Here is a 25,997-nt window from a genome sequence, read left to right as displayed (position 1 = left end):
AAGAGAAGAGACTTACGCCAGCTTTCGGCGAGATGGGCCGTCTGCGCCTCCAGCTCCCGAACCTTAGAGTTGTAGGCGGTCACGCGGAGGTTATGATAATCCTGCAGAAGAAACAACAAAACAAAAATCAGCAATCGGCAACTACAAGTTAAAGTTCCGACCCGCCTGCTCAGCAGCCGGCCCGGAACTTGGGGACTACACCCAGTGGGTGCGCTTGCGCGCCCCCATGAAAAGAAGCAAAGAAGAACATTTGGAGAGAAAACCAAAAGACGGCTTACTCGGATGGCGGTGCGCAACTCCAAGTAGGCCTCGTTGCAGCACTTGAGTGCCACTGCCTCCGCTTGGAGCTTGGCCTGGACGTCAAGGGACGCCTCGTTTAGGGTGCCGGTTCCGCCCCCGCGTACCCAGCCCGCGGGCGCGGCACTGGTCGCCTCGGTGTCAAGGGCCGACGAGCTCGAGGTGCCGATCTCCTGCGACCGCGGCGCCGAGGCCGCCTTCTCTAGATAGCGGCGTGTGGGAATGCGGACCGCGGGAACCAGGACCGTTGCCACCGCGGTCTCGACCAGCGGCACCAGCGGCGCCACTGGCTGTTCGTCCCATGGCTCACTGGCTGGCGGAGGCAGCGGAGGCGGCGGCGGGGGCGGCGGCACTAAGACGTCCGGCATGGCTACGTCACCGCCCCTTCGCTCTTGGATCGAGTAGTCGCCGCCGGCTCCTCTGGCTGTCGCCTCGAAATCAGGCGGAGGCGGCGCGGTGTTCAGAGGGGCCACAAATAGTGGCTCTCGGCGGCGGGCGGCCTCCGCGAGCCATTCCCTCTCCGTGGCCTAAGCTTCCGCCTGCGCCAGCGCCCTCGCAGCGGACTCGACAGACAGGTCCGCCTGCTCCTTGGCCAGGCGGTCGGCCTCCACCTCGTCGTGTGCCTCCCGCGCATTCCGCTCTGTCGCCTCCCAGAGGTCGGCGGCCGGGTCGATGCGTCGGCTGGTCGAGGAGGCCGCTGCCGACGTGAGGACCGAGCCGGCACCCGACTTCTCAAGGGTCAGCGGGGCCCTGGAATAGAAGGACAAGTCAGAAGATTTTCATGATAGATTGATGAAAAAACAAGGAGTAAGGAAATGATGCTTACGCCGACACCATAACTGGCATCTTCAGTTGCCTTTGATATTGGGTCGCCCTGGCCGCGGTATCTTTCCGCCTGGTCGTTGCGGCTGGATTCTTGGGCTTCTTTGGGGCGCTGCCGAACAGGATCGAGCCCTGTTTCTGCTTGCGCTTGCCGCCTGGGGCGGGCGGCCCAGAAGAGGGGCCGGCGTCGGTGGTGGCTGAGCTCCTGGCGGGGCGCGGCTCGTCTTCGTCTTCGTCGTCGTCAGGCCAGGTCTCCACGCTGCCACCCCCTCGGAGCCGCCTGCTCCGCCACCACCGTCTGCTTTGCCGCCGCCGCCTGTCGCGTCGTCGACCAGGGCGGCCGCCCCCAAGTCGGGGTTGTCCAGGTCACTCTCCGCCCTGTCCGCCTGGAGGTTATCACCCGGCCCCAGAAGCGTGGCCGTTGCCTCGGACATGTAAATCTGCAACCAAGAAGGAATCAAGTCTTGAAGAAGCGGCGTCATAAAGAAAAACAAAGCAGAAGAAACTTACAGCAGGAGGCGGGTTGTGGCGAGAGTACGGCCGCTTCCCGAACCGCCAATCCTTCTCCGACATCTTGAGGTCGGAGATCTCGTTCACCATCCGCGAGACTTCGGCAGGCGGCATTCCTTTCGTGCACAGCCGGCACGGGTCGCGGTGTCCGCCCATCCGGAAGATCGGATGAGGGCGGCTCTGGAGCGGGAGAACTCGGCGCTCCACAAAGGCAATAAGAAGGTCGGAGGCCACGAGGCCCTCCGACTCTTGGAGCACTCGAAGTCGGCCGATGGCGGCCGCCGCGTCCCCCGACACCGGCTTCGGCTTGTACTTCCAGGAGACGCGAGCTCCGGTGGGGGGGCGGCCTCGTAGGCCGGCAGGTTGAGGAAGTCGGCAGCAGGGTCCACGTTCTCGATGCAGAAATAGGACTGCTGCCACATTTTCACCGACTGCGCCAGCTTGATGACGGGGAAGGCGTTCCGTTTCGCCGGCCGGCGCACGGCGACGAAGCCCCCGCACTCGGCCGCCGTCTCCTTGGCGGAGGTGCTGAGCTTTCCATAGAAGAACGCTCCCCATAGCTCGATGGTGGGGAGGATGCCGAGGTAGCCCTCGCACGCCGTGACGAAAGCGGAGAGCAAGGTCATGGTGTTGGGCGTGAGGTGATGGGGCTGAAGGTTGTAGAAGTTGAGGAAGGCGCGGAATAAATTGCTCGCAGGGAGGCCAAAGCCCCGCAGGAAATGCGAGCGGAAGACGACCCGCTCGCCTTCCTGCGGCGCCGGCGAGATCTCTGTCTCCGGCGCCACCCGCGCCTTGATGAAGGCCGCGTTGGGCATCCAGCGCGTATTGCGAAGGAAAGCGATGTGATCCTCGATCACGATCGATCCATCCTAGTCGCCCATGGCTCCGGCTGGTGGTGCGGGAAGGAAAGACACGTCGGCTTCGAGCAACGGCGGCGGCGCTACGGCGGCAGCAGCAGCGGTGGCTAAGAGAAGAAGAACAAGAGTGGGAGGGGGCGCAGAAACTTTGCCGCGCCTCTCCCCCCTCCCTACTTATAGCACCCGAGCTATGTAGCCGAGGGGGCGGGACATGGGGTCATGGGATTTACTGCGCCCACGTCCCCACGACCCCCCGTCTCTCGCACGCATTTACCCCATCGTGAATAGTCGTGGGGATGGAAACCGCCCCCTCCGGCGCAGTGAATCCGCACGGTTGTCGAGGCGTAGAAGTGGCGGGTCCGGCTCGGGTCATGTCCCGTCAAGAGCGCGGGATGGCAGGCTAGTCAGGCAGGCGTGCACCGCGTGGCACGTCCGCAGCGGGCGGTGGCTTGGGGAAGCTTAACAGGCACGCCACCTGTTTCCCACCTTGGAGTTCAAAATCGACCATTTAGCTCCGCCTGGCAGAGGCCGGCTCGAGCGACCGACTGGCCACCAGGCGGTCGACGTTTTCCCCGCGCACGGGGAGGGGGGAAGCCGCTGAGACCTCGCGACCCCTCGACCACGACGCGTCACCGGCTTCAGGGACTACTGTCGGAGTAATGGGCCACGGGTAGGCTCACCCAAGGCCCAAGATTTATCAAGACTTTGGGCCAGCTCCGCCTAGCTGAGCCCCAAGCTGAAACTCCGCCCTCTGAGGCCGGCTGGCTCGGCGGCCGGCTGCCAGAGGGCGGGTGACCCAAGTCTACGACGCTCCGAGTGGCCGGCTCCTGGCGGCCGCCCTCTAGAGAGGGCGGCTACAGACAGGCGGCTACTTCACGACTACGGGGCGGCCGAGCTCCCATCAGGAGTACAAAACAAAGTATGCCTACAGTGAAGCACGTCGCCTCCCACGCTCGAGACAGGCGTGGCTACAGTGCTCCATACAGATGGAGATCTCCGCACGATGGAGCACTGTGACGTATCTATCCTTACGTTGCTCCTAGTAGGCGGAGTCCTGTTTCCCACGACGGCCTGTCGGTACGGCCCGCCAGAGGCGGGCCCTATCGGACAGTGACCCCAAGGAAGACGGTGGAAGTTCGATCAGGCGGATGAGAGAGGGGCCGGCCTCCAGCACGCGGCCGTCCCTTGCCCCGAGGCGAGTAAGCCATTAAGATGACTAAACCAGGTGTGGCTACAGTGTCCTCCCACCAGGCGGTGGGACTGTAGCCACGATAAAGATGACCAAGCCCCCGTCACTGGGGATACAGCAAACAGTGAACAACCACCAACCAGTCGGCAGGGCCCACCAGGCGGAGGGCCCCAGCGGTCGGCGGAGAAGCCGGAGGCCGGAGACACTGACGGCTAGGCCCGGTAGCCGGCCAGATTACCATTGTACCCCTGGAGGGTAGGCCTATATAAACCCCCCAGGCCACCCATGCTAAGGGTTCCCACTCTGATAGAACTAGCCAGAAACCTAGGGTCGGAGAGAGCTAGCCTTGCCTTCTCCTTCCCCTAGACACAGCTCAAGGAGAACTTTGTATCACTAGTGCCTTAGTGATCATGCGGAGACCCCGCAGAGCAGGAGTAGGGGTATTATCTCCACGGAGATCCCCCAACCTGGGTAAAGTTCGCCGGTGTACGTGTCTACGCCTCATCCCGCTTCCAGGCACCGACGATGTTCTACTCGCTCCCACCATGATAAGCCATCCATTGGCATATGTCGCACCCAACCCATGATAGTATTTTTTTTTATTTTCCTTCTTATACGTGATTGATTCACTTAGATGTATAATAATTAAGGCACATCTAGATGTGTCCTAGACAAGCCCGTAAGTGTTTTCTTCTTTCAAACAAGGCTAACCCTAGAGCTCCGCTTTCCTCTAGGAAAACACAATGCATGACCCTTTATAAGATTTGTTTGAAGTCGAACTAAGCAAAGTTTGATCAAATTTATATAAAAAATATCTAACATCTACAATACTAAATTTATATAATATGAATATTAATTTCATGATGCATCTAATGATATTAATTTCGTATTGTGAATGTTGAAACTTTTTCCTATAAGATAACTTTAGAAAGATTGACTTCAGACAAATTTTATATGCGAACTACAAGGAAATGGAGCGGATACCACTTAATTTGCTTTTTTTTGAACCACGGGGGCATCACCAAACAAACAAAGGAGAGAGCATGATGTAAAAAAAGAAAAAGAAAACACACACACACACACACACACACACACACACACACACACACACACACACACACACACACACACACATATATATATATATATATATATATATATATATATATATAGGAGAGAGCCTCCCGGCCTGTTGTGCGACCACCAGTTAAGAGCATCTCCAGCCGTTCGGCCCTCCAGGGGTTTGAAATAGCGCCGCCTGGGGGCGCACCGGCTGAAAAATTCGTGTGGGGGCGATCGGTATCCCAGCCGCCGCCCCCAGGTCGCTCCCAGGCGCCGCTTTTTAAAAAAACATACTCGACCTAAATTCGGCCAAACACGGCACAGAATTCGGCAAAATTTAGGCGTTCCATCATTTTTTTGCATATTGAAAACATAATCTAAAACCAAAAAAAACTACTACTACTGCCGCACCTCCTACAGGCCGAAGAGCTTGCCTAAGGCGATATAGTCGTCGTCGTCGTCCTCCTCCCCCCTTCTTCACGCCACTGCCGTTGTCCCTGCTGCACCCCTGCCCTGGGTCGCCTCGGCGGACGGGTTTGGCTGGCGGCGATGCCTTGCTGCTGCTGTCTTCGATGAGGATGACGCCGCGCTCGTCGTGGCCGCGGCGCCGAGCGTCGATCTCCTCCAGGGCGCGGCGCTGGCGCTCCATCTCCAGCCGGTAGTAGTCCTCCCGCGCCCACTTGATGGCGGCCTCATCGTCGGCGGCCATGTCGTCGTGCTCGCTCTTGACGGCGATGAGCCCCGGCTCCGTCTTCGGCTTGACGAGGCGGGAGGAGGGAGCAGAGGAGCCACCGCCGCCCTCGTTGATGACACAGAAGCCACCGCGGGTCCGCCGCCCAAGCAGCGTCTCCACGGGCTCGGCCTTGACGTTGGCGAGCGCCAGTGAACCAGAGGAGTGGGAGGAGGAGGAGGAGGAGGAGGAAGAGGATCGGATCGCCATGTGCCTCGGCAGCCAAGGGCCACCGCTCCGGCAGGGGGGGGTACTTGAGCGGCGGCTCTTTGCCGCCCTCGAGGTGCTCAAGGATAAAGTGGAGCGTGCGTCCAAGGACGCCCCACCACAGGCGGTGGCCGCCGGCGTTGTGGCGCCCCTTCACTGGCGCATTGTTGATGGAGGCCAGTTGTTCCTCGTGCCAGCGTTGGAGTACGCCGCCCACTGCGCGTGGTTGTTGGCGACGTACTCCGGGCGGCCCTGCACCTCCTCCGGCAGGGAGGCCCGAACATGCGCGATCTCGGCGTGGAAGCGGTCGGCTTCGGTCGACTGCGGGGGGACGTGGACGCCTCCGACGCTGAGCCTCCACAGCCCCAGCACGCGCATGTCAGGAGGCGCCAGGTAGTTCGCCTCGTGCAGGAGGTAGGCCTCCCACTCGTGCAGGTGGCGGCGGCCGAAGCCGTTGGCCGCCGCTCCACCGCCGGGGAATTGCTCTCTGAAAGTGCGTTATATCGACTAGATGGGGGTGAATAGGTGATTTTTACAAATTCGTCACTAAGGAAATTCTAGGTGAAGAATTTCCTAAGCAAAGACACACTAGCAGCGGAATTAGTGCTCAGGTGTAAGCATAACAGAGCAATAGCATAGTCATCATGATGAAATAAAAACAAGCATAGAGTACAGGTAGCGTGAAAACAGGATAAGCAGGCTGAAGACAATGTGACTGAAGAAATAGGGTTGAGGAAATAGAGAAAGTCTTCGGTCAAAGTCTTCAAATAGTAATGATCAGGTTCATCAACACAAGAATGAGGAAATGAAAGAGTTGAGGAAATAGAACCAGTAGCTTGGTGAAGACGATGATTTGGTAGACCAGTTCCAACTATTGTGACAGTTGTACGTCTAGTTGGAGCGGTTGGGTATTTAAACCTGAGGACACACAGTCTGTTGGAAATATGCCCTAGAGGCAATAATAAATTAGTTATTATTATATTTCCTTGTTCATGATAATCGTTTATTATCCATGCTATAATTGTATTGACAGGAAACTCAGATACATGTGTGGGTACATAGACAACACCATGTCCCTAGTAAGCCTCTAGTTGACTAGCTCGTTGATCAATAGATGGTTACGGTTTCCTGACCATGGACATTGGATGTCGTTGATAACGGGATCACGTCATTAGGAGAATGATGTGATGGACAAGACCCAATCCTAAGCCTAGCACAGAGATCGTGTAGTTCGTATGCTAAAGCTTTTCTAATGTCAAGTATCTTTTCCTTAGACCATGAGATTGTGCAACTCCCGGATACCGTAGGAATGCTTTGGGTGTACCAAATGTCACAATGTAAGTGGGTGGCTATAAAGGTGCACTACAGGTATCTCCGAAAGTGTCTGTTGGGTTGGCACGAATCGAGACTGGGATTTGTCACTCCGTGTGATGGAGAGGTATCTCTGGGCCCACTCGGTAGGACATCATCATAATGTGCACAATGTGATCAAAGATTTGATCGCGGGATGATGTGTTACGGAACGAGTAAAGAGACTTGCCGGTAACGAGATTGAACAAGGTATCGGTATACCGACGATCGAATCTCGGGCAAGTACAATACCGTTAGACAAAGGGAATTGTATACGGGATCGATTGAGTCCTTGACATCGTGGTTCATCCGATGAGATCATCGTGGAACATGTGGGAGCCAACAAGGGTATCCAGATCCCGCTGTTGGTTATTGACCGTAGAACGTCTCGGTCATGTCTGCATGGTTCCCGAACCCGTAGGGTCTACACACTTAAGGTTCGATGACGCTAGGGTTATAAAAGAAGTTTGTATGTGGTTGACGAATGTTGTTCGGAGTCTCGGATGAGATCCCGGACGTCATGAGGAGTTCCAGAATGGTCCGGAGGTAAAGATTTATATATGGGAAGTCCTATTTTGGCCACCGGAAAATGTTCGGGAATTTTCGGTATTGTACCGGGAAGGTTCTAGAAGGTTCCGGAGTGGGGCCCACCTGCATGGGGGGACCCACATGAACGTGGGTAGTGGGGGCAAGGCCCCACACCCCTGGTCAAGGCGCACCAAGATTCCCCCTTAGAAGGAATAAGATCATATCCCGAAGGGATAAGATCAAGATCCCTAAAAAGGGGGGATAACAATCGGAGTGGAAGGAAATGATGGGATTTCTTTCCTCCCACCTTTGCCAACACCCCAATGGACTTGGAGGGCAAGAAACCAGCCCCCTCCACCCCTATATATAGTGGGGAGGTGCATGGGAGCTTTACCAAAGTTCTGGCGCAGCCCTCCCCCTCTCCCAAGTCCTCCTCCTCTCCCGCGGTGCTTGGCGAAGCCCTGCAGGATTGCCATGCTCCTCCACCACCACCACGCCGTCGTGCTGCTGCTGGATGGAGTCTTCCTCAACCTCTCCCTCTCTCCTTACTGGATCAAGGCATGGGAGACATCACCGGGCTGTACGTGTGTTGAACGCGGAGGTGTCGTCCGTTCGGCACTAGGATCTCCGGTGATTTGGATCACGAAGAGTACGACTCCTTCAACCCCATTCTCTTGAATGCTTCCGCTTAGCAATCTACAAGGGTATGTAGATGCACTCTCCTTCCCCTCGTTGCAATCTACAAGGATTTTGTTCAATATGCTTACCGTTACTAGTCCAATCTTGTTTCGACGGTATTGTGGGATGAAGCGGCCCGGACCGACCTTACACGTACACTTACGTGAGACAGGTTCCACCGACTGACATGCACTTGGTGCATAAGGTGGCTAGCGGGTGCCAGTCTCTCCCACTTTAGTCGGAACGGATTCGATGAAAAGGGTCCTTATGAAGGGTAAATAGCAATTGGCATATCATGTTGTGGTTTTGCATAGGTAAGAAACGTTCTTGCTAGAAACCCATAGCAGCCACGTAAAACATGCAAACAACAATTAGAGGACGTCTAACTTGTTTTTGTGGGGTATGCTATGTGATGTGATATGGCCATGAAGAATGTGATGAATGATATGTGATGTATGAGATTGATCATGTTCTTGTAATAGGAATCACGACTTGCATGTCGATGAGTATGACAACCAGCAGGAGCCATAGGAGTTGTCTTTATTTATTGTATGACTTGTGTGTCATTGAACAACGCCATGTAATTACTTTACTTTATTGCTAACGGTAGCCATAGTAGTAGAAGTAATAAGTTGGCGAGACAACTTCATGGAGATACGATGATGGAGATCATGATGATGGAGATCATGATGATGGAGATCATCGTGTCATGCCGGTGACGACGATGATCATGGAGCTCCGAAGATGGAGATCAAAAGGAGCAAAATGATATTGGCCATATCATGTCACTATTTGATTGCATGTGATGTTTATCATGTTTATGCATCTTATTTGCTTAGGACGACGGTAGTAAATAAGATGATCCCTCATTAAAATTTCAAGAAAGTGTTCCCCCTAACTGTGCACCGTTGCGAAAGTTCGTCGTTTCGAAGCACCACGTGATGATCGGGTGTGATAGATTCTTACGTTCACATACAACGGGTGTAAGCCAAATTTACACACGCGAAACACTTAGGTTAACTTGACGAGCCTAGCATGTACAGACATGGCCTCGGAACACAAGAGACCGGAAGGTCGAGCATGAGTCGTATAGTAGATACGATCAACATGAAGATGTTCACCGTGTTGGGGAACGTTGCAGAAAATTAAAATTTTTCCTACGGTTTCACCAAGATCCATCTATGAGTTCATCTAAGCAACGAGTCATGAGAGAGAGATTGCATCTACATACCACTTGTAGATCGCGTACGGAAGTGTTCGAGGGAACGGTGATGATGGAGTCGTACTCGCCGTGATTCAGATCACCGATGACCAAGTGCTGAACGGACAGCACCTCCGCGTTCAACACACGTACGGTACGGACGACGTCTCCTCCTTCTTGATCCAGCAAGGGGGAAGGAGAGGTTGAGGAAGAAGGCTCCAGCAGCAGCACGACGGCGTGATGATGGTGGAGAGGCAGTACTCCGACAGGGCTTCGCCAAGCGCACAACGGAGGAGGAGAGGTGTTGGGGAGGGGAGGAGCTGCGCCTTGGATCCGGTATTCAGCCCTCCCCTCGCCCCTCTATTTATAGGGGAAGGGGGAAGGGGGCCGGCCCCCTCTAGATGAGATCTAGAGGGGGGGCGGCGGCCAAGGAGGGGGCTTTCCCCCAAGCAAGGGGGGTGCGCCCCCCTTAGGGTTCCCCCCAACCCTAGGCGCATGGGCCCAAGGGGAGGGGGCGCCCAGCCCTCCAGGGGCTGGTGCCCTGCCCCACGTGGCCCATGTGGCCCACCAAGAGGGGTGGCCCCTCCCGGTGGACCCCCGGAACCCCTCCGGTGGCCCTGGTACAATACCGATATGCCCCCGAAACTTTCTGGTGTCCGCATGATAACTTCCCATATATAAATCTATACCTCCGGACCCTTTCGGAACTCCTCGTGACGTCCTGGATCTCATCTGGGACTCCGAACAACATTCGGTAATCACATACAAGTCTTCCTAATAACCCTAGCATCACCGAACCTTAAGTGTGTAGACCCTACGGGTTCGGGAGACACGCAGACATGACCGAGACGGCTCTCAGGTCAATAACCAACAGCGGGATCTGGATACCCATGTTGGCTCCCACATGCTCCTCGATGATGTCATCGGATGAACCACGATGTCGAGGATTCAAGCAACCCCGTATACTATTCCCTTTGTCAATCGGTACGTTACAAGCCCGAGACTCGATCGTCGGTATCCCAATACCTCGTTCAGTCTCGTTACCGGCAAGTCACTTTACTCGTACCGTAATGCATGATCCCGTGACCAAACACTTGGTCACTTTGAGCTCATTATGATGATGCATTACCGAGTGGGCCCAGAGATACCTCTCCGTCATACGGAGTGACAAATCCCAGTCTCGATCCGTGTCAACCCAACAGACACTTTCGGAGATACCTGTAGTGCACCTTTATAGTCACCCAGTTACGTTGTGACGTATGGTACACCCAAATCACTCATACGGTATCCGGGAGTTACACGATCTCAATGTCTAAGGAAGAGATACTTGACATTGGAAAAGCTCTAGCAAAACGAACTACATGATCTTGTGCTAATGCTTAGGATTGGGTCTTGTCCATCACGTCATTCTCCTAATGACGTGATCCCGTTGTCAATGACATCTAATGTCCATAGTCAGGAAACCATGACTATCTGTTGACCAACGAGCTAGTCAACTAGAGGCTTACTAGGGACGTATTGTGGTCTATGTATTCACACGTGTATTACGATTTCCGGATAATACAATTATAGCATGAATAAAAGACAATTATCATGAACAAGGAAATATAATAATAATGCTTTTATTATTGCCTCTAGGGCATATTTCCAACAGTCTCCCACTTGCACTAGAGTCAATAATCTAGTTACATTGTGATGAATCGAACACCCATAGAGTTCTGGTGTTGATCATGTTTTGCTCGTGAGAGAGGTTTAGTCAACGGATCTGCTACATTCAGATCCGTATGTACTTTGCAAATATCTATGTCTCCATCTTGAACATTTTCACGGATGGAGTTGAAACGACGCTTGATGTGCCTGGTCTTCTTGTGAAACCTGGGCTCCTTGGCAAGGGCAATAGCTCCAGTGTTGTCACAGAAGAGTTTGATCAGTCCCGACGCATTGGGTATGACTCCTAGGTCGGTGATGAACTCCTTCACCCAAATAGCTTCATGCGCTGCCTCTGAGGCTGCCATGTACTCCGCTTCACATGTAGATCCCGCCACGACGCTCTGCTTGCAGCTGCACCAGCTTACTGCTCCACCATTCAACATATACACGTATCCGGTTTGTGACTTAGAGTCATCCAGATCTGTGTCGAAGCTAGCGTCGACGTAACCCTTTACGGCGAGCTCTTCGTCACCTCCATAAATGAGAAACATGTCCTTTGTCCTTTTCAAGTACTTCAGGATATTCTTGAGCGTTGTCCAGTGTTCCTTGCCGGGATTACTTTGGTACCTTCCTACCAAACTTACGGCAAGGTTTACATCAGGTCTGGTACACAGCATGGCATACATAATAGATCCTATGGCTGAAGCATAGGGGATGACACTCATCTCTTCTTTATCTTTTGCCGTGGTCGGGCATTGAGCTGAGCTCAATCTCACACCTTGCAATACAGGCAAGAACCCCTTCTTGGACTGATCCATTTTGAACTTCTTCAAAATCTTATCAAGGTATGTGCTTTGTGAAAGACCTATGAGGCGTCTCGATCTATCTCTATAGATCTTGATGCCTAATATATAAGCAGCTTCTCCAAGGTCCTTCATTGAAAAACACTTATTCAAGTAGGCCTTAATGCTGTCCAAAAGTTCTATATCATTTCCCATCAAAAGTATGTCATCTACATATAATATGAGAAATGCTACAGAGCTCCCACTCACTTTCTTGTAAACGCAGGCTTCTCCATAAGTCTGCATAAACCCAAACGCTTTGATCATCTCATCAAAGCGAATGTTCCAACTCCGAGATGCTTGCACCAGCCCATAAATGGATCGCTGGAGCTTGCATACTTTGTTAGCATTCTTAGGATCGACAAAACCCTTCGGCTGCATCATATACAGTTCTTCCTTAAGATGCCCGTTAAGGAATGCCGTTTTGACGTCCATCTGCCATATCTCATAATCATAGTATGCGGCAATTGCTAACATGATTCGGACGGACTTCAGCTTCGCTACGGGAGAGAATGTCTCGTCGTAGTCAATCCCTTAAACTTGTCGATAACCCTTAGCGACAAGTCGAGCTTTATAGATGGTGACATTTCCATCCGCGTCCGTCTTCTTCTTAAAGATCCATTTGTTTTCTATCGCTCGCCGATCATCGGGCAAGTCAGTCAAAGTCCATACTTTGTTTTCATACATGGATTCTATCTCGGATTTCATGGCTTCTAGCCATTTGTTGGAATCTGGGGCCGCCATTGCTTCTTCATAGTTCGAAGGTTCACCGTTGTCCAACAGCATGATTTCCAGGACAGGGTTGCCGTACCACTCTGGTGCGAAACGTGTCCTTGTGGACCTACGAAGTTCAGTAGCAACTTGATCCGAAGTACCTTGATCATCATCATTATTTTCCTCTTCAGTTGGTGTAGGCATCACAGGAACATCTTCCCGAGCTGCACTACTATCCCGTTCAAGAGGTAGTACTTCATCGAGTTCTACTTTCCTCCCACTTACTTCTTTCGAGAGAAACTCTTTTTCCAGAAAGGATCCGTTCTTGGCAACAAAGATCTTGCCCTCGGATCTGAAGTAGAAGGTATACCCAATGGTTTCTTTAGGGTATCCTATGAAGACGCATTTTTCCGACTTGGGTTCGAGCTTTTCAGGTTGAAGTTTCTTGACATAAGCATCGCATCCCCAAACTTTTAGAAATGACAGCTTAGGTTTCTTCCCAAACCATAATTCATACGGTGTCGTCTCAACGGATTTAGACGGTGCCCTATTTAAAGTGAATGTAGCTGTCTCTAGAGCGTATCCCCAAAATGATAGCGGTAAATCGGTAAGAGACATCATAGATCGCACCATATCCAATAGAGTGCGATTACGACGTTCGGACACACCGTTACGCTGAGGTGTTCCAGGCGGCGTGAGTTGTGAAACGATTCCACATTTCTTAAGTGTGTACCAAATTCGTGACTTAAATATTCTCCTCCACGATCCGATCGTAAGAACTTTATCTTTCGGTCACGTTGATTCTCTACTTCATTCTGAAATTCCTTGAACTTTTCAAAGGTCTCAGACTTGTGTTTCATCAAGTAGACATACCCATATCTACTCAAGTCATCAGTGAGAGTGAGAACATAACGATATCCTCCGCGAGCCTCAACGCTCATTGGACCGCACACATCGGTATGTATGATTTCCAACAAGTTGGTTGCTCGCTCCATTGTTCCGGAGAACGGGGTCTTGGTCATTTTGCCCATGAGGCATGGTTCGCATGTGTCAAATGATTCATAATCGAGAGACTCTAAAAGTCCATCAGCATGGAGCTTCTTCATGCGCTTGACACCAATGTGACCAAGGCGGCAGTGCCACAAGTATGTGGGACTATCGTTATCAACTTTACATCTTTTGGTATTCACGCTATGAATATGTGTAACATTACGTTCGAGATTCATTAAGAATAAACCATTGACCATCGGGGCATGACCATAAAACATATCTCTCATATAAATAGAACAACCATTATTCTCGGATTTAAATGAGTAGCCATCTCGTATTAAACGAGATCCAGATACAATGTTCATGCTCAAACTTGGCACTAAATAACAATTATTGAGGTTTAAAACTAATCCCGTAGGTAAATGTAGAGGTAGCGTGCCGACGGCGATCACATCGACCTTGGAACCATTCCCGACGCGCATCGTCACCTCGTCCTTCGCCAGTCTCCGCTTATTCCGCAGCTCCTGCTGTGAGTTACAAATGTGAGCAACGGCACCGGTATCAAATACCCAGGAGTTACTACGAGTACTGGTAAGGTACACATCAATTACATGTATATCAAATATACCTTTAGTGTTGCCGGCCTTCTTGTCCGCTAAGTATTTGGGGCAGTTCCGCTTCCAGTGACCCTTCCCCTTGCAATAAAAGCACTTAGTTTCAGGCTTGGGTCCATTCTTTGACTTCTTCCCGGCAACTGGCTTACCAGGCGCGGCAACATCTTTGCCGTCCTTCTTGAAGTTCTTCTTACCCTTGCCCTTCTTGAACTTAGTGGTCTTATTGACCATCAACACTTGATGTTCTTTCTTGATTTCAACCTCTGCTGACTTCAGCATTGAAAATACTTCAGGAATGGTCTTCACCATCCCCTGCATATTGTAGTTCATCACAAAGCTCTTGCAGCTTGGTGGGAGCGACTGAAGGATTCTGTCAATGACCGCCTCATCCCTGAGGTTAATGTCCAGCTAGGACAGGCGGTTGTGCAACCCAGACATTTTGAGTATATGCTCACTGATAGAACTATTTTTCTCCATCTTACAACTATAGAACTTGTCGGAGACTTCATATCTCTCGACCCGGGCATGAGCTTGGAAAACTAGTTTCAGCTCCTCGAACATCTCATATGCTCCGTGTTGCTCAAAACGCTTTTGGAGCCCCGGTTCTAAGCTGTAAAGCATGCCGCACTGAACGAGGGAGTAATCATCAGCACGAGACTGCCAAGCATTCATAATGTCTTGGTTCTCTGGGACGGGAGCGTCACCTAGCGGTCCTTCTAGGACATATTGTTTCCTGGCAGCTATGAGGATGATCCTCAGGTTCCGGACCCAGTTCGTATAGTTGCTGCCATCATCTTTCATCTTGGTTTTCTCTAGGAACGCGTTGAAGTTCATGTTGACATGAGCGTGGCCATTTGATCTACAAGACATATTTGCAAAGGTTTTAGACTAAGTTCATGATAATTAAGTTCATCTAATCAAATTATTATAATGAACTCCCACTCAGATTAGACATCCCTCTAGTCATCTAAGTGTTACACGATCCGAGTCGACTAGGCCGTGTCCGATCATCACGTGAGACGGACTAGTCATCGTCGGTGAACATCTCCATGTTGATCGTATCGTCCATACGACTCGTGTTCGACCTTTCGGTCTTTGTGTTCCGAGGCCATGTCTGTACATGCTAGGCTCGTCAAGTTAACCCTAAGTGTTCTGCATGTGTAAATTTGTCTTACACCCATTGTATGTGAACGTAAGGATCTATCACACCCGATCATCACGTGGTGCTTCGAAACGACGAACTTTAGCAATGGTGCATGGTTAGGGGGAACACTTTCTTGAAATTATTATAAGGGTTCATCTTATTTACTACCGTCGTTCTAAGTAAACAAGATGCATAAAATATAATAAACATCACATGCAATTATATAGTAGTGACATGATATGGCCAATATCATATAGCTCCTTTGATCTCCATCTTCGGGGCTCCATGATCATCTTCGTCACCAGCATGACACCATGATCTCCATCATTGTGTCTTCATGAAGTTTTCACGCCAACGACTACTTCTACTTCTATGGCTAACGCGTTTAGCAATAAAGTAAAGTAATTTACATGGCGTTCTTCAATGACACGCAGGTCATACAAAAAATAAAGACAACTCCTATGGCTCCTGCCGGTTGTCATACTCATCGACATGCAAGTCGTGATTCCTATTACAAGAACATGATCTCATACATCACAATATATCATTCATCATTCATCACAACTTCTGGCCATATCACATCACATGACAATTGCTGCAAAAACAAGTTAGACGTCCTCTAATTGTTGTTGCATCTTTTACGTGGCTGCAATTGGGTTCTAGCAAGAATGTTTTCTTACCTACGAATAACCACAACGTGATTTTGTCAACTTCTATTTACCCTTCGTAAGGACCCTTTTCATCGAATCCGCTCCAACTAAAGTGGGAGAGACAGACACCCGCCAGCCACCTTATGCAACTAGTGCATGTCAGTCAGTGGAACCGGTCTCACGTAAGCGTACGTATAAGGTTGGTCCAGGCCGCTTCATCCCACAATACCGCTGAAGCAAGATAATACTAGTAGTGGCAAGCAAGTTGACAAGATCTACGCCCACAACAAAATTGTGTTCTACTCGTGCAATAGAGAACTACGCATAGACCTAGCTCTGATACCACTGTTGGGGAACGTTGCAGAAAATTAAAATTGTTCCTACGGTTTCACCAAGATCCATCTATGAGTTCATCTAAGCAACGAGTCATGAGAGAGATATTGCATCTACATACCACTTGTAGATCGCGTACGGAAGCGTTCGAGGGAACGGTGATGATGGAGCCGTACTCGCCGTGATTCAGATCACCGATGACCAAGTGCTGAACGGACAGCACCTCCGCGTTCAACACATGTACGGTACGGACGACGTCTCCTCCTTCTTGATCCAGCAAGGGGGAAGGAGAGGTTGAGGAAGAAGGCTCCAGCAGCAGCACGACGGCGTGATGATGGTGGAGAGGCAGTACTCCGACAGGGCTTCGCCAAGCGCACAACGGAGGAGGAGAGGTGTTGGGGAGGGGAGGGGCTGCGCCTTGGATCCGGTATTCAGCCCTCCCCTCGCCCCTCTATTTATAGGGGAAGGGGGAAGGGGGCCGGCCCCCTCTAGATGAGATCTAGAGGGGGGGCAGCCAAGGAGGGGGCTTGCCCCCCAAGCAAGGGGGATGCGCGCCCCTTAGGGTTCCCCCCCAACCCTAGGCACATGGGCCCAAGGGGGGGGGCGCGCCCAGCCCTCCAGGGGCTGGTGTCCTGCCCCATGCAGCCCATGTGGCCCACCAAGAGGTGTGGCCCCTCCCGGTGGACCCCCGGAACCCCTCCGGTGGCCCTGGTACAATACCGATATGCCCCCGAAACTTTCCGGTGTCCGCATGACAACTTCCCATATATAAATCTATACCTCCGGACCCTTCCGGAACTCCTCGTGACGTCCGGGATCTCATCCGGGACTCCTAACAACATTCGGTAATCACATACAAGTCTTCCTAATAACCCTAGCGTCACCGAACCTTAAGTGTGTAGACCCTACGGGTTCGGGAGACACGCAAACATGACCGAGACGGCTCTCAGGTCAATAACCAATAGCGGGATCTGGATACCATGTTGGCTCCCACATGCTCCTCGATGATGTCATCGGATGAACCACGATGTCAAGGATTCAAGCAACCCCGTATAGTATTCCCTTTGTCAATCGGTACGTTACAAGCCCGAGACTCGATCGTCGGTATCCCAATACCTCGTTCAGTCTCGTTACCGGCAAGTCACTTTACTCGTACCGTAATGCATGATCCCGTGACCAAACACTTGGTCACTTTGAGCTCATTATGATGATGCATTACTGAGTGGGCCCAGAGATACCTCTCCGTCATACGGAGTGACAAATCCCAGTCTCGATTCGTGTCAACCCAACAGACACTTTCGGAGATACCTGTAGTGCACCTTTATAGTCACCCAGTTACGTTGTGATGTTTGGTACACCCAAAGCACTCCTACGGTATCTGAGAGTTACACGATCTCATGGTCTAAGGAAGAGATACTTGACATTGGAAAAGCTCTAGCAAAATGAACTACACGATCTTGTGCTATGCTTAGGATTGGGTCTTGTCCATCACGTCATTCTCCTAATGACGTGATCCCGTTGTCAATGACATCTAATGTCCATAGTCAGGAAACCATGACTATCTGTTGACCAACGAGCTAGTCAACTAGAGGCTTACTAGGGACGTATTGTGGTCTATGTATTCACACGTGTATTACGATTTCCGGATAATACAATTATAGCATGAATAAAAGACAATTATCATGAACAAGGAAATATAATAATAATGCTTTTATTATTGCCTCTAGGGCATATTTCCAACACACAGATGATGGCTAGTCCATCTCACGTGATGATCGGACACGGCCTAGTTGACTCGGATCATGTAATCACTTAGATGACTAGAGGGATGTCTATCTGAGTGGGAGTTCATAAGATGAACTTAATTGTCCTGAACATAGTCAAAAGATCTTTGCAAATTATGTCGTAAGCTCGCGCTTTACTTCCACTGTTTAGATATGTTCCTAGAGAAAATATAGTTGAAAGTTGATAGTAGCGATTATGCGATCAGTAGAAAGCTTATGTCCTTAATGCACCGCTCAGTGTGCAGAACCACAGACCCCAAACGTCGTCTGTGGATGTTGCGAACATCGGACATACACGTTTTGATAACTACGTGATAGTTCAGTTAAATGGTTTAGAGTAGAGGCACCAAAGACGTTTTCGAAACGTCGCGGAACATATGAGATGTTTTGAGGGCTGAAATTGGGATTTCAGGCTCGTGCCCACGTCAAGAGGTATGAGACCTCCGACGATTTTCTTAGCCTGCAAACTAAGGGAGAAAAGCTCAATCGTTGAGCTTGTGCTCAGATTGTCTGAGTGCAACAATCACTTGAATTGAGTGGGAGTTGATCTTCCAGATGAGATAGTGATGTTTCTCCAAAGTCATTGCCACCAAGCTGCTAGAGCTTCGTGATGAACTATAACATATCAGGGATACATATGATGATCCTTGACATATTCGCGATGTTTGACACCGCGAAAGTAGAAATCAAGAAGGAGCATCAATTGTTGATGGTTGGTGAAACCACTAGTTTCAAGAAGGGCAAGGGCAAGAAGGGATACTTCATGAAACGGCAAATCAGCTGCTGCTCTAGTGAAGAAACCCAAGGTTGAACCCAAACCCGAGACTAAGTGCTTCTGTAATAAGGGGAACATCCACTGGAGCAGAATTACCCTAGATACTTGGTAGATGAGAAGGCTGGCAAGGTCGATAGAAGTATATTGGATATACATTATGTTAATGTGTACTTTACTAGTACTCCTAGTAGCACCAGGGTATTAGATACCGGTTCGGTTGCTAAGTGTTAGTAACTAGAAATAAAAGGCTACGGAATAAACGGAGACTAGCTAAAGGTGAGCTGACGATATGTGTTGGAAGTGTTTCCAAGTTTGATGTGATCAAACATCGCACGCTCCCTCTACCATCAAGATTAGTATTAAACCTGAATAATTGTCATTTGGTGTTTGCGTTGAGCATAGACATGATTGGATTATGTCTATCGCAATACGGTTATTCATTTAAGGAGAATAATGGTTACTCTGTTTATTTGAATAATACCTTCAATGGTCTTGCACCTAAAGGAATGGTTTATTGAATCTCGATCGTAGTGATACACATTTTCATGCCAAAAGATATAAGATAGTAATGATAGTACCACTTACTTGTGGCACTGCCATGTAAGTCATATTGGTGTAAAACGCATGAAGAAGCTCCATGTTGATGGATCTTTGGACTCACTCGTTTTTGAAAAGTTTGAGACATGCGAACCATGTCTATTGGTGTATACGCATGAAGAAACTCCATGCAGATGGATCGTTTGGACTCACTTGATTTTGAATCACTTGAGATATGCAAATCATACCACATGGGCAAGATGACTGAAAAGCCTCGTTTTCAGTAAGATGGAACAAGATAGCAACTTGTTGGAAGTAATACATTTTGATGTGTGCAGTCCAATAAGTGCTAAGGCACGCAGTGGATATCGTTATGTTCTTACTTCACAGATGATTTGAGTAGATACTGAGTATATTTACTTGATGAAACACAAGTCTGAATTATTGAATGGTTCAAGTAATTTCAGAGTGAAGTTGAAGATCATCGTGACAAGAGGATAAAATGTCTATGATATGATCATAGAGATGAGTATCTGAGTTACGAGCTTTGGCACACAATTAAGACATTGTGGAAATTGTTTCACAATTAATACCGCCTGGAACACCATAGTGTGATGGTGTGTCCGAACGTCATAGTTGCACCCTATTGGATATGGTGCGTACCATGATGTCTCTTATCGAATTACCACTATCGTTCATGGGTTAGGCATTAGAGACAACCGCACTCACTTTAAATAGGGCACCACGTAATTCCGTTGAGACGACACCGTTTGAACTATGGTTTGGAGAAACCTAAGTTGTCGTTTCTTAAAAGTTTGGGGCTGCGACGCTTATGTGAAAAAGTTTCAGGTTGATAAGCTCGAACCCAAAGCGGATAAAATGCATCTTCATAGGACACCCAAAACAGTTGGGTATACCTCCTAATTCAGATCCGAAAGCAATAGGGATTGTTTCTTGAATCGGGTCCTTTCTCGAGGAAAGGTTTGTCTCGAAAATTGAGTGGGAGGATGGTGGAGACTTGATGAGGTTATTGAACCGTCACTTCAACAAGTATGTAGCAGGGCACAGGAAGTTGTTCCTGTGGCGCCTACACCAATTGAAGTAGAAGCTTATGATAGTGATCATGAAGTTTTGGATCAAGTCACTACCGTACCTCGTAGGGTGACAAGGATGCGTACTACTTTAGAGTGGTACAGTAATCCTGTCTTGAAGGTCATGTTGCTAGACAACAATGAACCTACGAGCTATGGAGAAGCGATGGTGGGCCCAAATTCCGACAAATGGTTAGAAGCCATGAAATCCGAGATAGGATCCATGTATCAGAACAAAGCATGGACTTTGGTGGACTTGCCCGATGATCGGCAAGCCATTGAGATAAATGGATCTTTAAGAAGAAGATGGACGTGGACGGTAATGTCACCATCTATGAAGCTCGACTTGTGGCGAAGAGTTTTTCACAAGTTCAAGGAGTTGACTACAATGAGATTTTCTCATCCGTAGCGATGCTTAAGTCCGTCGGAATCATATTAGCATTAGCTGCATTTATGAAATCTGGCAGATGGATGTCAAGACGAGTTTCCTTACCAGTTTTCGTAAGGAAAGGTTGTATGTGATACAATCAGAAAAGTTTTGTCGATCCTAAGGATGCTAAAAGGTATGCTGGCTCCAGCGATCCTTCTAAGGACTGGAGTAAGCATCTCGGAGTTGGAATGTGCGCTTTGATGAGATGATCAAAGATTTTGGGTTTATACAAAGTTCATGAGAAACTTGTATTTCCAAAGAAGTGAGTGGGAGCACTATAGAATTTCTGATGAGTATATGTTGTTGACGTATTGTTGATCAGAAATGTTGTAGAATTTCTGAAAGCATATAGGGTTATTTGAAAGGTGTTTTTCAATAGAAAACCTGGATTAAGCTACTTGAACACTGAGCATCAAGATCTATGAGGATAGATCAAAAAAATGCTAAATGGTACTTTCAAATGAGCACATACCTTGACGTGATCTTGAAGGTGTTCAAGATGGATCAGTCAAAGAAGGAGTTCTTGCCTGAGATGTGAGGTATGAAGTTAAGACTTAAAGCTCGACCACGGCAGAATAGAGAGAAAGGACGAAGGTCGTCCCCTATGCTTTAGACGTAGGCTCTACAGTATGCTATGCTGTGTACCGCACCTGATGTGTGCCTTGCTACATATCTGGCAAGAGGGTACAAAGGTGATCAAGGAGTGGATCACCAGATAGCGGTCAAAATTATCCTTAGAGGAATAAGGATATGTTTCTCGATTATGGAGGTGATAAAGAGTTCGACGTAAAGGGTTACGTCGATGCAAGCATTAACACATATTCGAATGACTTTGAGTAGCAAACCAGATATGTATAGTGGAGCAACCATTTGGAATAGCTCCAAGTGGAGCGTGGAAGCAGCATTTACAATATGACCTAGAGATTTGCGAAGTACATACGAATCTGAATGTTGCAGACCCGTTGACTAAAACCTCTCTCACAAGCAAAACATGATCAAACCCCAGAACTCATTGAGTCTTAATCACATGGTGATGTGAACTAGTTTAGTGACACTAGTAAACTCTTTGGATGTTGGTCACATGGCGATGTGACCTGTGAGTGTTAATCACATGGCGATGTGAACTAGATTATTGACTCTAGTGCAAGTGGGAGACTGTTGGAAATATGCCCTAGAGGCAATAATAAATTAGTTATTATTATATTTCCTTGTTCATGATAATCGTTTATTATCCATGCTATAATTGTATTGACAGGAAACTCAGATACATGTGTGGGTACATAGACAACACCATGTCCCTAGTAAGCCTCTAGTTGACTAGCTCGTTGATCAATAGATGGTTACGGTTTCCTGACCATGGACATTGGATGTCATTGATAACGGGATCACATCATTAGGAGAATGATGTGATGGACAAGACCCAATCCTAAGCCTAGCACAGAGATCGTGTAGTTCGTATGCTAAAGCTTTTCTAATGTCAAGTATCTTTCCTTAGACCATGAGATTGTGCAACTCCCGGATACCGTAGGAATGCTTTGGGTGTACCAAACATCACAGCGTAACTGGGTGGCTATAAAGGTGCACTACAGGTATCTCCGAAAGTGTCTGTTGGGTTGGCACGAATCGAGACTAGGATTTGTCACTCCGTGTGACGGAGAGGTATCTCTGGGCCCACTCGGTAGGACATCATCATAATGTGCACAATGTGATCAAAGAGTTGATCGCGGGATGATGTGTTACGGAACGAGTAAAGAGACTTGCCGGTAACGAGATTGAACAAGGTATCGGTATACCGACGATCGAATCTCGGGCAAGTACAATACCGTTAGACAAAGGGAATTGTATACGGGATCGATTGAGTCCTTGACATCGTGGTTCATCCGATGAGATCATCGTGGAACATGTGGGAGCCAACATGGGTATCCAGATCCCGCCGTTGGTTATTGACCGTAGAACATCTCGGTCATGTCTGCATGGTTCCCGAACCCGTAGGGTCTACACACTTAAGGTTCGATGACGCTAGGGTTATAAAAGAAGTTTGTATGTGGTTGCCGAATGTTGTTCGGAGTCCCGGATGAGATCCCGGACGTCACGAGGAGTTCCGGAATGGTCCGGAGGTAAAGATTTATATATGGGAAGTCCTATTTTGGCCACCGGAAAATGTTCAGGAATTTTCGGTATTGTACCGGGAAGGTTCTAGAAGGTTCTGGAGTGGGTCCCACCTGCATGGGGGGACCCACATGAACGTGGGTAGTGGGGGCAAGGCCCCACACCCCTGGTCAAAGCGCACCAAGATTCCCCCTTAGAAGGAATAAGATCATATCCCGAAGGGATAAGATCAAGATCCCTAAAAAGGGGGGATAACAATCGGTGGGGAAGGAAATGATGGGATTTCTTTCCTCCCACCTTTGCCAACGCCCCAATGGACTTGGAGGGCAAGGAACCAGCCCCCTCCACCCCTATATATAGTGGGGAGGCTCATGGGAGCTTTACCAAAGTTCTGGCGCAGCCCTCCCCCTCTCCCAAGTCCTCCTCCTCTCCCGCGGTGCTTGGCGAAGCCCTGCAGGATTGCCATGCTCCTCCACCACCACCACGCCGCCGTGCTGCTGCTGGATGGAGTCTTCCTCAATCTCTCCCTCTCTCCTTGCTGGATCAAGGCATGGGAGACGTCACCGGGCTGTATGTGTGTTGAACGCGGAGGTACCGTCTGTTCGGCACTAGGATCTCCGGTGATTTGGATCACGACGAGTACGACTCCTTCAACCCCGTTCTCTTGAACGCTTCCGCTTAGCGATCTACAAGGGTATGTAGATGCACTCTCCTTCCCCTCGTTGCTAGTTTCTCCATAGATAGATCTTGGTGACACGTAGGAAAATTTTAAATTTTTGCTACATTCCCCAACACAGTCCTCATCGTATTCTCCTTGAGCTAAAGTCACACAGACCTCACCAATAACTCGTGGTAAGTCTTCAGGTGACTTCCAAACCTTCACAGACTTGGTCACTCGGCGATCCACAATTTCTCATGGATGCTCAGACCATGACGCCTAACCGTCTGGAGGATACACGGTCCTCAAAGGTAACAAGCATCGGTTCCACACAGGAACAATCTCTTCAGTGATTCTCAATCACTTTGGGTTGTAGGTGTTTGGGTTTTGGGTTTTTCCTCACTTGATGATTTTCGCTCAAAGTCCTCGGAGGATGGGATGCTCTCAATGACAAGTGTCAGTTTATCTCGGAGCAACCACCCAGCTAGTGGTTGAGGGGGCGGCTATTTATAGCCTGGGGAACAACCCGACATGATAAGACATAAATGCCCTTCAATGATATGACCATTAGGTGGTAGGATATTTTGGATAGCTGGCGCCTAGCACAACAACTGTCGGAAATTTGAGAATCAAATTCCCAGGGCTATCATGTTCCTCACTTGTAGGAAATCCGCACTGGCAAATTCCTAACTCCTTAGTCAGAACAAATTCCTCAGAGAACAAAAGATCTTCGTCTCTGTCACTGAAGAAATTGACTGACATGTATGAGATTTCCAAAGGCTTCACTCGAAGGATTGAGTAGATGTAGGATTTGAGTTGAGCATCACTTGGATAGTGTTTCCCTACTATTACCTCGACCCCCTTTAACAGTACGGTGTTTCCTATGACTCAAGAAAGAGAAAATGAAACTACGAAAACAAAAGTCTTCACGTTTCATAGTCCTCGCATGAATATACAAGTCTTCAAGATCACACCAATTTCTTCACTTTCAAAGTCTTCAGGAGAACCAAAGTCTTCAGTTGAAGACATACATTTTTAGGGGTCTACTTTCATCATAAATATCAAACTCCTCATCGACTTATAGAGCATGTGTACACTCACAAACACATTAGTCCCTTAACCTATAAGTCTTCAATACACCAAACTCACTAAGGAGCACTAGATGCACTTACAATCTCCCCCTTTCTCGCCGCCGCTTAGTGATACACCAAAATCACTAAGGGGCGGCGAGAGAGGGATTGCAGGTGAAGGAGAGTGCGTCGACCGGCGAGGGAGGAGGCGGCTTTTATAGCCGGCGAGCGGGCGGCGGACGTGTGTACGCGTGGCGGGAGGGGGCGGGGCGCGCGCCGCCGCGCCGCCGCCCATGAGGAAGCAATGAAAGGCTATCGTCGGTCAGCCTTCGCCTTGGCATTGATTCCCCGCAGGAAACCGAGGCGATGAACCACTCGTGAGGATGACGAACACGCGTGGGTCATTGACTCGGCGGGCCCGCCAGGTTTTCGCGCCAAAACTGATTCCCCTGCCCCCCCCCCAGTGCGCCGAGTTTGGTGTGGGTCCGCCGACGCCAAATCCGGCCTTAACCGGAGAAAAGTAGGCTTTTGGGGGCGTGACTGGGCCATTTTTCAGCGCCGGCGCTAAAAGAGGGCCTTAGGGGGCTTGTTGGGGGCACGGATGGGGATGCTCTAAGCTTGTGTTCGATCCCTTCCATCCGGCAGGCCGTGTACAGTATAAAACCCGCCTCCTCTCCTCTCCGCTGCGTACATTTCGTCCAAACTCCAACTCGATCGACATGTCTCACGCGCTGGCCCTCGCGGTCCTGCTACTGGCCGCCACCGTTGCAGTGGAGCCCCTCGCTAGCATGATGCCCATCTCGAGGGAAGTCGCCGCCGGCGCCGGGGCGCTTGCGGGCGTCGGGTCCGCGATGGAGTCGGCCACCAAAAAGGCGGTCAACCCTTCACCTTCAGCATGCCCAACACCACCGCGAAAGAATAATCCACCGTCTGTCCATCGTTGCGTGTGCGCGTGCGTATGCACTGCATGCGTTCGTCTTGGTTAGCCCATCCATCGACGCATGCATACGTCTTGCTTCGTCTCGGTTAGTGTCTCATCGTCCGTTAGTAGTCTCTAAGGGCGTGTTTGGTTGCCCGCATCGATTTTGGCGTGTTTGCATGCACTTTTCAATCGGGCCTGACTGAGCAAAAATAGCCTATAAACCACCATCTGCACATAGTTTGGTTGCCTGCAT

Source organism: Triticum aestivum, chromosome 5B (assembly GCF_018294505.1).
Source record: "Triticum aestivum cultivar Chinese Spring chromosome 5B, IWGSC CS RefSeq v2.1, whole genome shotgun sequence".
In the NCBI taxonomy this organism is placed as follows: domain Eukaryota; kingdom Viridiplantae; phylum Streptophyta; class Magnoliopsida; order Poales; family Poaceae; genus Triticum; species Triticum aestivum.
The sequence above is the reverse complement of the archived record's forward strand: the minus strand, read 5'-3'. Positions refer to the sequence as shown.